We start from the raw sequence: 12,611 nt of genomic DNA on the forward strand, positions 1-12,611 counted from the left end.
TGTTTACATATAGGAAGGATATGTGTTGATGCTTTTAAATATTTTGTTATATATTACTGTAGGCCATGATCATAAATGGTTCAAAATGTTCCTGGAGACCAGAAGTTCATAGTACAGTGATCATAAATTCAAACGATAGAAAAGGACATCTTCATTTTTACTAAAATTAACATTGTTTTTAATTATTATTGTTCACAATGAACCACGGTATTATTAGCAGTACTAATATTGTGGCCGTCAATCATAAGTATGACATTTTAGATCATATTATGATTATTCCAGTTATTTCAGAATATTGTTAAAGCTTAAAACACCCCAAAATTATGGTAGTTACTTTAATTGCCCCTACATCTTTTTCTCTAATGTCAGTATTAAGAAACACATATATTACTGTATCATAATTTTTAACACTTTGGGAGCTAGTTCAGTACATGAATTCCTTTGTTATATTGTTCATTTATCATTATAAATATAAAAATAATATCCTAAGAATATATATATAGGCTTCAAGAGACCACACCTAGGGATCAAGGCACCAAAAAGGAAAAAAAAACAGAAAACAAAAAAACAGAAAGAAGACAAGAAGAAAGTAAGGAAAGAAAGAAGAAACAAACCCTGAAGTGAGATATGAAGTGCTGAAGGCAATAGTTACAATTGCTTTTACTTGTGTTCTCAGAATTTAGTCTAGTGACCAGAGCAGTTCTCAAAATCATTGTTGGCTCACTATAAAAGTAAAGCAACTAGGGACCAGCAGTTAGTGTAATGGGTATGTCACTGAACTCCCATGTAGTTGACTGCAGTTCGAGTCCTGGACCTGGTGGCTCAAACTCACGCTGGTCGCGTGTGCGTGCGTGCCCAAGATCCTGAGAGGAGAATGGAGGAGAAGGGATTGTGGCATGGCCATCCCCTCTGGGGGGTGATTTCTTGCTTTCTGTCTCTCTGTCTCTCTCTGTCGTTCCACCAAGCACATGAGCTGTATAGCAAAAACATCGCAAAAAAAAAAAGAAAGAAAAGAAATAGCTCTAAAAAATAGAGCTGCATTTCCATTATTTCTCTGAAAAAAATTATATTAAATGAAGAGAAAAAAAGACTAAACAAAAATTAAATCAATCAAGAGAAAAAAGATGGACATGAAGGACGAAAACTGTCTAATGTCAGAGTAATTGGTGACCTTTAAAGCCATTTAAAAATACACAGCTAAAACTTTTCCTGAAATGGATAGATTGTAGAGCACACATAGCTATAACAGAAGAAATTAATGTATGTTGGAGCTAAATCATAGCTTAGGATATAATACTCCTACTTTTTGTTTGTCTGAATATGCCAGCAAAAACCTCTCCAAATAAAAAAAAGACAAAGAAACTATAAACTATGACTTGGTAGAAGAAATTGCCAAGGTGATAATATTTGAATTCACTTTTGTAAAATAAGTGAGAAGATAAATTAATGAATAGTATGTACACACCGATCACTGAAGAACATAACTATTATAAGAAAAATATCAGCTTTAGGTAGGCAAAATATTTAGGTATGAAAGGCAAGATATAAAGTTTTATAGGATAACAGAATAATATTTTCATGGATTTAGTTATGAAAGGATTTCTTTAATAAGACACAGAAAGTACTGCTAATAAAGGAAAAGTTGGGAAATGTGATTATATTAAATGTAATCACTAATCTCCATCAAAATTTCATTTAAAAAGTCTATCAAGAGTATGTAACAATTTTAAACATATTTGGGCACCCAATATCTGAGCACCTAAATACATAAAACAAATATTAAAATATCTGGAGGGAGAACTAAATAGTATAGTACAGGACTTCACCGTATTACTTCCAACAATGGATAGATTTTCCAAACTGTAAATCAATATGAAAATATTGGAACTAAACTATACTTAGACTAACTAGACCTAACAAATTTATGTAGAACATCACATCCAACATGCATATTCTTATCAAGTGAACATTGAACATTTTCGAGAATAGCTCCTCTGTTAGGCCACAAAGCAAATCTTAACAAATTTAAAATCAAAATTATATTAATCCTTTCTAACCAAATACTATGAAAATAGGAATCAATAGCAGGAGAAAAACTGATTTTTTTCTTTTTGAGAGGTTTTTACTATAGGACGCATGTGCTTGCCAGAAAGAGAGAGAGAGAGACAGAAAGTGAGAAGTGACTCCCTAGGGGGATGGTCATGTCGCAACCCCTTCTCCTCCATTCCTCTTGGGATCTTGGGCACGTAAGCCACCGGAACTTGGACTCAAACTGTGGTCAACTACATGGGAGTCCAGCAACATAGCCATTACGCGAACTGCTGGTCCCAGAAAACTGAAAATTTTTTAAATATTGGGTTGTTCTATGCAAAAATGCGTCATGACTTTTTCATGTAAAAATTAAACAATATAATCCAAAATATCTGGGTGAAAGAAGAAATAAAAAATAAAATTAAAAATCACATTTTGAGACAAATAAAAATGGAAACACAACTTACCAAAACATGAGAGGCAGCAAAAGTTGTTCTAAAAAGGAAATTTTAGTAATACATTTCTTCCTTAAGCTCACAAACTAAATTTGTACCTGAAGGAACTAGGAAAAATAGGAACAAGCAAACACAAAGTTAGAAGAAGAAAGGAAATAACAAAGATTATTGCAGAGATAAATGGAATAGATAATAGAAAAACAAATATTGTAATAAAAAATTAATGAAAGTAAGGATTGAGTTACTGAAGAGATTAACAAAATTGGCAAACCATTCACTAGACTAAGAAAAAAGAGAAAATTCAGATGAAGTAAAAATGAAAAAAGTGTGCATTACAACTGACACCATAGAAAAACAAAAGATCTTAACAGTCTTCTATGAGACACTTCTATGCCAGCAAATTGGATAAAGTAGAAGAAATGAATACTTTTTCAAAACAGGATGTGTTTTTAAAGAGTTCTTTTAAATACATATTATGAAAGACATATACATGGATTTCAATTTTTTTTTGCATGACGAAAACTTTGTATTTTAATTCTATATTCCACAACTTTGTCCCTTCATTCAGCTTATCAAGACTAAATCATGTATGGGACCAGCAGTTGGTGTAATGGCTATGTTGCTGAACTCCCATGTAGTCGACCGCGGTTCGAGTCCTGGACCTGGTGGCTTAAACTCACGTTGGGCACGTGTGTGTGCGTGCCCAAGATCCCAAGAGGAGAATGGAGGAGAAGGGATTGCGGTGCAGCCATCCCCCCTGGGGGTGATTTCTTGCTTTCTGTGTCTGTGTTTCTCTCTGTCTCTCTGTCAAGAGCACATGCCCTACAGCAAAAACCTCTCAAAAAAAAAAAAAAAGACTAAATCATGTATAAAAAATCTGAAAAGACCAGTAACAACTAAGGAGATTAAATCAGTAGTAAAAGATCTGCCAACAGAGAAAATCTCAAAACCATTCACTAATGAATTCTCTGAAATAGTTAAAGAGGAATTATTTCTAATCCTTTTACAATGCTTTGAAAAAATTTAAAAGGCAGGTACATCTCCAAACCCAGTTTATGAGGTCTGCATTAGCCAGATAACCAAGTCAAACAAGGACACTTCAAGAACAGAAAATTGCAGCCATTATCTCCGATAAATATACAACATCCTCAATAAAATGCTAGCAAAGCAAATTTAACAGTACATTGAAAATATTGTGCACCATGATCAAGTGAGACTTATTCCTGAGATGCAAGAATGGTTCAACTTACCTCAAACAATAGACATGATGTAATACATTAACAAAATGAAAGGTAAAAATAATATGATCCTCTCAATAGTTGGAAAAATGCATTTGACAAAATTCAGCCTGCTTTTATGATAAAGCTCTCAAAAATTTCGATGTTGAAGGAATGCCCAATATACAACATAATATGGGTCATATATTGTAAGCCTACAGTTAACATCATAATAGTGGTAGAAAACTGAAAGATTTTCCCATAAGATCAGGAACAAAACAACAATGTTTACTTACATCCTGCCTATTCCATATAGTACTGACCATCTGAGAGAAATCAGGCAAGAAAATGAAATAAGAGGCATCTCAGTTGGAAAAGAAAAATAATAAAATTGTCTTTGCTCACAGATGAATTATCTTATGTATAGAAAACTCTAAACTCAACCAAAATATGTTAGAATTAATAAATTAACTCCGTAATGTTAGCGTGAGAAAGGAACATATAAAAATCAGTAGCATTTTTATATACTGATAATTTTCTAAAAACAAACAAACAAACAAAAAAAACCCGAAGAAATCTATCCCTTTACAATAGTTTCAAATATGTGTATTTGTACATGAAAATTTAACCAAGGAGGTAAAATATCTATACACTAAAAACTATGAAATATCGATGGAAGACATTAAAGAAGTCATGAATAAATAAAAAGATAGCTCATGTTTGTAACTTAGAAGAATAACATTGTTAAAATGTTCCTACTATTCAGAATGACCTATGGGTTCAATAAAATACCTTCAAAAAATCAATGGCTTTTATTTTTTACATAAATGTAAAAGGCAATTATGAAATTCATATGAAAATACAAAAGATCCCAGGGAACCAGCAGTTAGCGTAATGGCTATGTCGCTGGACTTCCACGTAGTCGACTGCAGTTCACATCCCGGACCCGGTGGCTTAAAACTCATACCAGGCACGTGTGCATGCGTGCCCAAGATCCTGAGAGGAGAATGGAGGAGAAGGGATTGCGGCGTGACCATCCCCCCCGGGGGGTGATTTTTCGCTTTCTGTCTCTATGTCTCTCTCTGTCTGTCTGGCGAGCACACGCGCCCTATAGCAAAAACCTCTCAAAAAAAAAAAAAATACAAAAGATCCCAAGTAAATTAATTTAAAAAAAGAAAAAAAAACGTGGAGGCATTATACTTTCAGATCTCTGTATTGTAAATTATATTATGAAACTGCAGAAATCAAAATATCATAACACTATCATAAAAATAGAAATATAGAGACACAAAATAAAGAGTCCAGAAATACACTCAAGCATGTATATTCATGTGTATTCATGGCGTCTTTGACAAAGTTGCCATGAATACACAATGAGAAAAGGATAGTTTCCTTAATAAATGCTCTCAGCAAAACTGCATATCTATGTGCAGAAGAATGAATTTGGATCTTCACCTTACACTATAATACGAATATTAATTCAAATAGATTAAACACGTTTGTAAGACTTGAACATAAGACATAAACTTCCTAAAAGAAAATATAAGGGAAAAACTCCTTGATATGGGCCTTGGCAATTATATTTTAGATATGATAAGGAAAGCACAGACAACAAAAGTAAAACTAAGCAACTGAGACTATACCAAACTAAAAGGTTTCTGCACAGCACAATAAATAATTCACAAAATGAAAAGTCATTTCATGTAATGAGAGAAACTTTTTGTTTAGGTTTTTGCCATAGGGCATGTGCACTTTCTAGAAAGAAACAGAAAGAGGAAAAGTGAGAAATCACCTCACAGGGGGAATAGCTATGCCACAACCCTCTCTCCTCCATTCTTCTCCTAGGGCCAGCAGGTGGCGTGGAGGTTAAGGTACTGGACTCCCACATGGCCAACCATTGTTTGAGTACCAGACCCAGCAGCCTGAAAATCATGCCAGGCATGTGTGCATGTGTGCCCAATGCAAATCCTAAGAGGTTAATTTAATGGCATTAAAAAAACAAAACAAGTAAACTTGTTAAAAAATGGGCTAAAGACATGGGTAGATATTTCTCCAATAACAGCATAATTATGATGAGGAGATCAACACATCACTTATCACCAGGGACATGCAAATCAAAACTTCAGTGAGTTATGACCTCACACCTGTTAGGATGACTATTACTGAAAAGTCAAAGATAAAAGGTGTTGGTAGTAATGTGGTAAAAAAGAATTTTTATTCACTGTTGATGTTTATGTAAATTGTTACAGCCAATATTAAGTTCCTCAAAAAATAAAAGTACCGTATGACCCAATATTTCTACACTGGATTTATATTCAAAGGAAATAGAATCAGTACCTCAAAGAGTATTTGCAGTCTCATGCTTGTTGTAACATTATTCACAATAGACAAGATATGGAAGCAACTTAAGTGTCCATCTATGGTTTAATAACATGGCAACATAATAACATGTGGTAATAAGAAGTGTGATATACACATACACACAATGGAATAATGTTTGGCCTTTTAAAAGAAGAAAATCTTTGACCAACATGTGGCGTGGTGGTTAGGGCACTGGATCTCACATGGACCTGGTGGCTTGAAAAACATGCTGTGTGTGCAGACATGTGTGCCCAAAATCTTAAGAGGAGAATGGAAGAGAAGGGATAGCAACATGGGCATCTCCTCTGGGAGGTGATCTCTCACTTTCTCTGTCTCTCTCTGATGATTGCATGACCTTATGGAAAAAATCAGGGAAAAAAAGGAAGAAAGTCTTAATATACATGTGAAAACATGGTTGAACCTGGAAGATATTGTGATAAGTGAAATAAGCCAGATACAGAAAGACAAGGACTCACTTGTATGTGAAATAGGAGAAGGAAAAAAAAAAGAAGGAAAGAAAGAAAGAAAAAAGAAATACAATGATATCTATAGATGAGTATAGTTTAGGAGTCCCAAACTGTGGACTCAAATAACCATTAATTAGAAAGCAAGCATCTGTTAAAAGTGAAGGATGAACACTATCATAAAAATAGAAATATAGAGACACAAAATAAAGAGTCCAGAAATACACTCAAGCATGTATATTCATGTGTATTCATGGCGTCTTTGACAAAGTTGCCATGAATACACAATGAGAAAAGGATAGTTTCCTTAATAAATGCTCTCAGCAAAACTGCATATCTATGTGCAGAAGAATGAATTTGGATCTTCACCTTACACTATAATACGAATATTAATTCAAATAGATTAAACACGTTTGTAAGACTTGAACATAAGACATAAACTTCCTAAAAGAAAATATAAGGGAAAAACTCCTTGATATGGTCCTTGGCAATTATATTTTAGATATGATAAGGAAAGCACAGACAACAAAAGTAAAACTAAGCAACTGAGACTATACCAAACTAAAAGGTTTCTGCACAGCACAATAAATAATTCACAAAATGAAAAGTCATTTCATGTAATGAGAGAAACTTTTTGTTTAGGTTTTTGCCATAGGGCATGTGCACTTTCTAGAAAGAAACAGAAAGAGGAAAAGTGAGAAATCACCTCACAGGGGGAATAGCTATGCCACAACCCTCTCTCCTCCATTCTTCTCCTAGGGCCAGCAGGTGGCGTGGAGGTTAAGGTACTGGACTCCCACATGGCCAACCATTGTTTGAGTACCAGACCCAGCAGCCTGAAAATCATGCCAGGCATGTGTGCATGTGTGCCCAATGCAAATCCTAAGAGGTTAATTTAATGGCATTAAAAAAACAAAACAAGTAAACTTGTTAAAAAATGGGCTAAAGACATGGGTAGATATTTCTCCAATAACAGCATAATTATGATGAGGAGATCAACACATCACTTATCACCAGGGACATGCAAATCAAAACTTCAGTGAGTTATGACCTCACACCTGTTAGGATGACTATTACTGAAAAGTCAAAGATAAAAGGTGTTGGTAGTAATGTGGTAAAAAAGAATTTTTATTCACTGTTGATGTTTATGTAAATTGTTACAGCCAATATTAAGTTCCTCAAAAAATAAAAGTACCGTATGACCCAATATTTCTACACTGGATTTATATTCAAAGGAAATAGAATCAGTACCTCAAAGAGTATTTGCAGTCTCATGCTTGTTGTAACATTATTCACAATAGACAAGATATGGAAGCAACTTAAGTGTCCATCTATGGTTTAATAACATGGCAACATAATAACATGTGGTAATAAGAAGTGTGATATACACATACACACAATGGAATAATGTTTGGCCTTTTAAAAGAAGAAAATCTTTGACCAACATGTGGCGTGGTGGTTAGGGCACTGGATCTCACATGGACCTGGTGGCTTGAAAAACATGCTGTGTGTGCAGACATGTGTGCCCAAAATCTTAAGAGGAGAATGGAAGAGAAGGGATAGCAACATGGGCATCTCCTCTGGGAGGTGATCTCTCACTTTCTCTGTCTCTCTCTGATGATTGCATGACCTTATGGAAAAAATCAGGGAAAAAAAGGAAGAAAGTCTTAATATACATGTGAAAACATGGTTGAACCTGGAAGATATTGTGATAAGTGAAATAAGCCAGATACAGAAAGACAAGGACTCACTTGTATGTGAAATAGGAGAAGGAAAAAAAAAAAAAAAGCCAAACTGAAAAACAAACAGTAGAATTGTAGTTGTTACCAGGGGTTAAGCGATGAAATGATGAGATACTGACCGAAGAATACAAAATTTTAGTTTTAAGATTTGGATTTGCTAAGAGACTAGTTCTCAAGTATTTTCACTTCTCTCTCACACATACCTAAACACACACTCACACATATAACTATGGTAATTGACAGGTTAATTGTCTTGATGATGGTAGTTATTTAACAATTTTTATGTATAGCAAACCTTACACTATATACCTTAAATTATACAATTAAAATTTTGTCTCTGGCCTGATGGTTGCCTAAGACAAAAGAAACAGAGGGAGAAGGAAGGTGAAAAAGCATCCCTGGGTGGAATGACCATGCCACAATCCCATTTCCATTCTTCTCTCAGGATTTTGGGCATGCACATACATATGCCTGACGTGTTTTTCAAGCCACTGAGTCTGAGACTTGAACTGTGCAGTTGGCCTCGTGAGATCAACCATCTTAATCACCAAGCCACCTGCTGTTTCCAAATATACAATTTTTATTTGTCAATCATACCTCAATAAAGCTGGGATAAAAGTACTATAAAAGTTATAATGTAGGGCACAGCATTTTCAACACATATAACACAGTATATGTAAAGAATTGGTAAAATTCAGTAAGAAAAAGGAAGTCAACCAACACAAAAAGAAAGGCTATTTTAGTGTTCTAATGCCTTGTTTTCTTTTATGTATTTTTTTTTAAGAATGGATAATAGTATTTGAACAGATGCAAAAGGAACTGTTAGTGAGTCAATACAAACACTGGAAATAAAGGAACTGTGTATTAACATGTTAACAGTTTAAAACTGCATAAAAATCTATGTATAAGTACTCAACAATGGGGTGGCTAAACTGTATCACATTTATATTAGTAGAAATTAATTTCATTGTTATTAGTAGGAATTTTATTGGTTCAGTAAAATTGGCAAAAACTAAAAACAAAACAAAAAAGACAACCCATTTTTCTAAAGGGACACGAGAATAAGACTTAAGTAGGAACTTCACATAAACACGAACTGAGGTGGCTAATATAAGCAAATAAATGATACTGAAACTCATTAGTGATCAGGGAAATTGATATTAAGACTAAAATAAGATATCATTTATAAAACAAAGTTGGCAAAAATTTTAATGTCTAACAAAATCAAGTATTAGTGAGCCCGGCTGGTGGCACAGTCAGCAGAACTCCAAAGTGCAATGCTGGAAGCCAGATCAATAATTTTCTTGTCTTTAAAACAGCCGTACCAAACCATGGGTTTGGATCCCCAGTTTGGCCTGAAGACAGCCTGGGTGGTGTATGCACACATGCCCAAGATCTTGACGTGCTGGAGGGCTAGGGAAAGGGGATGGTGGTGTGCCAAGATCCTGTAGAGACATACCTCCCCCCTCATCCCCCATGTGCACATGTTCTTTCTATAATGAATTGTTAAAAAGCAGTATTGGTAAGGACAAGGTGCATTGAGAGCTCTCATTCACAGATGGTGAAAGTGTAAATAAGTACGATTATTTAAAAAAATACTGTGACATTTTCTATTAATGTTTCTGGGAGTATAGTTATGGCATAGTTTAATAAACTTTGGAATTAGGCCTAGCAGCATTACAATTTCAGTTATGCCATTTTCTCAGGACAATCATGCATCACTTCTGATGAAGGAATATGTTCTGAGATGGAGCATTCAGTTAACATCATTGATAGCTGCAAAGGGCATAACTACTCATCTTACAGCCTGAAAAGGCCAGGTTATCTACAAATCATAACTTTTCTTCACTCCATTAGAGAGTTTAAGTCATAGCGCAATCCAAGAAAGAAAGGATTTTAAGAAGGAATTAAGAGTCTACTACTATAATGTTTTTATATTACATGGGAAGTGGTACAAAAATGATGTGAAGGTGGTACAAAAATTATGTGAAGGTAGACTATAGTTAATAAAAGGTGTGTGTGTGTATACACACACACACACACACACACACACACACACATATATATATATACATATTAAACCCTAGGCAATTCAAAACTTTTAGAGAGGAATGAATTCCTAGAGTATCAATCCAGAAGTGGGTCTGGCACCAGACTTTGTTGTATATGTCAGTGCCAGTCACTATATGACTTCATTTAGCAGGGTCATCCTTGTTGGGGACCCAAGTAAAACACTTTTTTTCATAGGGCTTAGCTGCATTCCCAGTGAAGATGTATATGTGTGTGTGTGTGTGTGTGTGTATAATACATATATACTAAATCTAAAATTACTTTTAGATTTTTGCCATAGGGTGCATGCGCTTGCCTGAGAGAGACAGAGGAAAAGTAAGAAATCACCCTGAAGGGGAGATGCCTACCTGCTATCCTTTATCTGCCACTCGGTCTGGATTTTGGGCATGCACCTGGTGACTTTTTTCAAGCCACCATTTCTGAGACTCAACTGGGGAGTCAGCCATGTGGGATACAGCGCCTTAACTATCACCTCACATGATGATCCACCTTAGTGATATTCAATAAATATTTATTTACAAACTTTTTTAACTGTAAAATACATCTTTTGGTATTCTTCTATATGCATGATATTTAAAAGAAAGAAAAAGCTCTAAATGACGTGGGAAAGGTGATTTGACAGATCTTGATATGTGTGTGAATTTTCATGTTATTTGCTTCAGTTTTATATGTTGTTTAAAATATTTTGTGAGCTTTCAGAAAAAAAAAGAGCTTGAAGTGTTGTAGAAACTGACAATGAGATCAGGTCTGTCTTTCAGTTGGCTAACTTTGCTAGCAGTATAGACAAGAAGGATCAGTGTCAATTAGCCTTCATTGAGTTTATGGCAAGTATTTAACTGTTTTCTAAAAGTCATGTTCGTTTCTCCCAGTGGGAATACAATTATGAATTATGACATAGTTTAATAGACTTTTCTGTTTTGTTTGTTTTTGAGAGTTGGGTTTTTTTATTTTTATTTTTATTTATTTTTTTGCCATAGGGTGCATGTGCTTGCCAGAAAGACAGAGAGACAAAGAGAGAGAAAGTGAAAAATCACCCCCCAGGGGGGGATGGCCACGCCGCAATCCCTTCCTTTCATTCTCCTCTTGAGATCTTGAGCGCACACACACATGCGCCCAGCATGAGTTTAAGCCACCCGGTCCGGGACTCAAACCATGGTCGTCTACATGGGAGTCCAGCAGCAACATAGCCATTATGCCAACTGCTGGTCCCAGTTTAATAGACTTTGACACTAGGCAGAATTGCATGAGGATTTCAGTTATGCCACTTTCTGAGGATAGTCATGCATAGCTTTTACTGACAGAATACATTCTGAGAAAAGTATAATTAGGCAATTACCTCATTGTGAGAACATCGTAGTGTGCGCTTACACCAACCTAGATGGTATAACCTACTACACATTTAGGCTCTGTAGTATATAGCCTCTTACTATCATATGGGACTACTTTTGGATATGCTGTCATTGAACTAACCTAAACATCATTATGTGGCACATGAATATACGTGATTTTAGGGCAGACACTATGACCACAAATTTTCTCATTTTTAAAATAACAGAACTGAATCTCAGCTTATTGGTTACTGCAAAGGTTAAATTAGATAATAGACACAAAAATATGGCCATAGAAGCTTCAAATTTTAGGTCCCTTCATTATTCTGTGGTAGGGAACCACTAACTGAAAAGATGGTCAGTGCTTGTCATACAAGTGCTAGTGTGTGGGGATGGCCTCCCCATGGATGGACTCTGAAAGCTTTTCTTCTGGAGTGACCAAACAAGAGCAGAGCTTATTTTTTCCCTCTGCCTCCTCCTAATAATAAATTTGATTTTTTCTCCATTCATGAGTTAGTTTTTGCTATTTAACAAATTACCCCAAAACTTAATGCTTTAAACTTTTTAACTCACAATTCTGTGTCAGTAATTTGGACTGAGTTAAGTTGGCAGTACTGTATCTGGGATTGCTCATGGTTCTGTACCATGATCGTAGTCAGTAGCCTTGTAGTCTAGCAGTTTTCCTCTGTCATCTGAGGTAAGAGCTTGGGTGGTGAGGATAACTGACCATATGTCTCTTACATCCATTGGGCTACTTTAGGGTTGTTTACAGGATGGCAGTTACTAAGGGCAGCAAGAGAGGGAGAGCTCCAATGTACAAGTATTTTTGAGGCCACTGTTTGCAATAGGATTGATACTGTCTCAGTGGCCAATGGAGGGCATTTGGCCAACTCAGACTCGAGGCATGTGAAGTAGATTTTGCCTTTTGATGGGAGACCTTGCA

Source organism: Tupaia chinensis, unplaced genomic scaffold, assembly GCF_000334495.1.
Source record: "Tupaia chinensis unplaced genomic scaffold, TupChi_1.0 Scaffold000489_1, whole genome shotgun sequence".
NCBI lineage: Eukaryota > Metazoa > Chordata > Mammalia > Scandentia > Tupaiidae > Tupaia > Tupaia belangeri.